The sequence below is a fragment of the Anabrus simplex genome, chromosome 1, assembly GCF_040414725.1.
Source record: "Anabrus simplex isolate iqAnaSimp1 chromosome 1, ASM4041472v1, whole genome shotgun sequence".
Lineage (NCBI taxonomy): Eukaryota > Metazoa > Arthropoda > Insecta > Orthoptera > Tettigoniidae > Anabrus > Anabrus simplex.
In genome coordinates, this window is record NC_090265.1 from 945,691,990 (window position 1) to 945,695,548 (window position 3,559).

Genomic DNA, 3,559 nt, shown 5'->3' on the forward strand with positions numbered 1-3,559 from the left:
TTAAGCTGGCCCCGATTGCACATCTATTACGCACATCGCAACATAACTGAGAAAAAGATAATGGTTGAATGGTAAAAGTGGCGTAGGAATATATCTCGTCTGTGATACATCAATTATACAGATTATTTTTTCTCGCATTTTCAGAAGTTTAGATAGGAAAAGAAGGTACTAAGGGAAAGGGCGGAGCATTTCAAATTTGCCGCACTTTTAAATATGTGTTAATAATTTCGTTGCTAGCCGCTGTAGGGCTTAGGGCTCTCGTTTCATCCCTCCCCTCCCTCTCTCCCGCCTGACGTTGATTATCGTCAGTGTATTGCCTGCTGCGTTCCGGAGTAGTTTAAGTTTTCTTTCACTCTCGCATCTGCCGCGGCAAATTGCCTTCGAGCGACCCCTCGCGTAGTGTATTCTTACATGACTGCATTTCCAAGAAAGTTTCTTAAGTAAAGTTCATGAGGTTTATGGTGACTTTCAGTGAAGTGTGGTGCTGTAGTTTTATCTTGGATTGTGACCAAATCTTTCATTGAAATGTACAAATGGAAAGGTTGCGGCAATTTGCTCATGCGCGACCTCTCGCGCTCTTTAAAAACTCTCGTAACTTTACCAGATTTTGCGACAAAATTAATTAATTTTTTTTACATTGAGAAAATATTGTTACTGGGTAATTATGTTAGTACTAGTCGAAAGGCAGTTACACAGGATACATATTAATATTTTTATCAGAGCATTCACCGCCAAAGGAAAATAGCAGCTCATTAAAGTATGAAGCGTGAGCAATTTGCCTTCGCGCGACCTCTCGCGTTCTAAAACGGGTGCGACCTCTCGCATGTTAACTGCAAAAATAGGCACCTTAAAAGGTGTCGGTGACACAACGCAAATCAAACGGCAAGGCACTAGGATTTGGAATTTATGTTTTGGCTAAAATCTTTTAATCAATGCCACATGCAAGAAAGAAAACAAGCTTCCAGTTTTTTTTTTTTTTTTTTTTTTTTTGCTAGGGGCTTTACTTCGCACCGACACAGATAGGTCTTATGGCGACGATGGGATAGGGAAGGCCTAGGAGTTGGAAGGAAGCGGCCGTGGCCTTAATTAAGGTACAGCCCCAGCATTTGCCTGGTGTGAAAATGGGAAACCACGGAAAACCATTTTCAGGGCTGCCGATAGTGGGATTCGAACCTACTATCTCCCGGATGCAAGCTCACAGCCGCGCGCCTATACGCGCACGGCCAACTCGCCCGGTGCTTCCAGTTTTATATAACATGATATCGTGATAACAGCCACTCGGCAATCATGCCACCAAACCCTGACTGTATGTGGAAATTGTGGGGGATCTCTGCGTGAAGTTCATTCTGAATCACAAGTTACGTACGGTAGAAGGATCACGCCGCCTGATTCTTAATGTTAACGTGAATCGAGACTTTAAAAAAGCTGTAACATTTGAAATGTTCTTAATTATTCAAAATAATACACTTGAACACACACGCCCATTCATAAATGATGAAAAACTAGGCTGACTGGTCTAACTGGAAAAGATCCTCTGGTGTCCTCTGTGACAGTAGACTGAACATCCGAACAAAAGGGAAAGCCTATAAACGTGCGGTGAGACCTGCAATTGCTATATGGCACAGAAACTTGTCCAACACTTCAGTCAAAATGTAAGCGGCTGGAAGTATCTGAAATGAAGATGATGAGATGGATGTGTGGGGTTACGAGGAAGGACCACATCAAGAACACCATTATACAAGGAATCGTTAAAGTGACTGAAATATCTATGAAAGACAATTGCTCTGGTATGGCCACATTAAGCGCAGGGGTGAAAATTGTGTGGGAAGGAGAATGTTTCACATGGAGGTGGAAGGCAGGAGGGAGAGAGGTGAACCCAGAAGAAGATGGAGTGATGGAGGATTTCAGAGAAAAGAAGGTAAGAGAAAATGCCGTTTGGGACCGAAGGAATTCGAAACGACTTGTCAGAAACGTCGAACTCGCATGAACGAGCAGAGACGAAGAGGAATATGATATCTCCAAATTTCAATATTCTCTTTACTCCTCATGTTCTTGAGAAATGGATATTTTCTGCGTTTATACTGAACGAGCTTTTGAATTGTAGAATGCACTTCTAAAATTCAGATGCATATGTTTCTCTTATCTGGAAGGAATTTATTTTCGTTATGAAGACATGTTATCACTAAGAGGGGATTTAAAATTACTTTAGATTGTCATCTCAACTTCACCACTATGGAGTACGGCCTTGCTTTTTTTTCAGCTATCAATTACGGTACATATCGCTATGTTGACACTAAGGAGGAAGTAAAACTCACAATAGAATATAAGTTTTCGCCAGCATTTCTCTTCACTTGTCCTGCAGCTTATCACTGCGTACATATCAAACACCTCACCTTGCATTAGTGATTTATGAGTCCTTATACTCCTCGATTAATAAATTAATGTCATGTAGACATTTGATTGTGTTTTACGCTGCTCGCTCTCGATAAAAGGCGTGGTAGTTACTAAATCACTATCTATCGGACTTCCTACGACCCTCCGTGCGATATCATGCCAGCATGTGTTTCATAATCTGAATGCTTACTCACAAACGACATCTCAGTGGAATATGTAGATTTTTTTGTATACAGTGAAATCTCGATTTAAGGGTTGTCCATAAAGTTGAATGTCCGTTAAATCGCGAATGTTAGCAATTTTATCTATTCTAGTATATAAAAACGAAATGGTGTGTGTCTGTGTTACACAATCACACAAGAACGACTGGTCCGATTTACATGAAATTTTTTACATGAATATAGCTTATTTACATGGTTAACATATAGGCTACTTTTAATTCATATATTTTGCACTATTTAAATATGGCGACCATTTTAGTGATGTCACCACACCCTTTGGTTTCAAACGTTCATAATTCCATTTAAAATAAAAAGAGAACGCTAAGAAATAGCAAACTTTTGATGGCATATACGATGTTTAAAATTTAATTTCTTATACGAAAGGTCACTATCAGTTATGTGTATCTCCAACGTTTAGCGAGTAAAATCTAAATTTGTGCCATAAAACACGTCCTCCGCACCTCACCTCACCTATCCCCTCCACGTGAACCTGCCGGCCGTGCATAATTTATTTGTGACCCGTTGCAAAGCACGGGTACTTCAGCTAGTTGATAATAAAAGAATCTCGGTGGTGTTAATATCCTTTAATGGGAACAACTGCATACACAGTATGTGTCAAAATAAACGACACTGAAGTTATTGCTCATCTGCTGTCCACGTTTACCTTGCAACGAAGTATGTATTTATTGTAATTACAAGAGGGTTGTAAATAAAGTACTGGCGACATTGATAGAAAGCAATATTTAATGGACTAACAAGTACAATTGCATTACATTCCTCCAACGTAGTTACTTGGGAAAGTCTATTACCTTTTGCCAAAGGTCGGGAAGCCGCTGGGAATCGTTGACACGACGGTCTCTATTGATGACAGCGTCCTATTGCGCGAAGTACACATGCCTCTATGGATAATTCCTGGACAGTCCATTGATGGTCTATGAAAACCA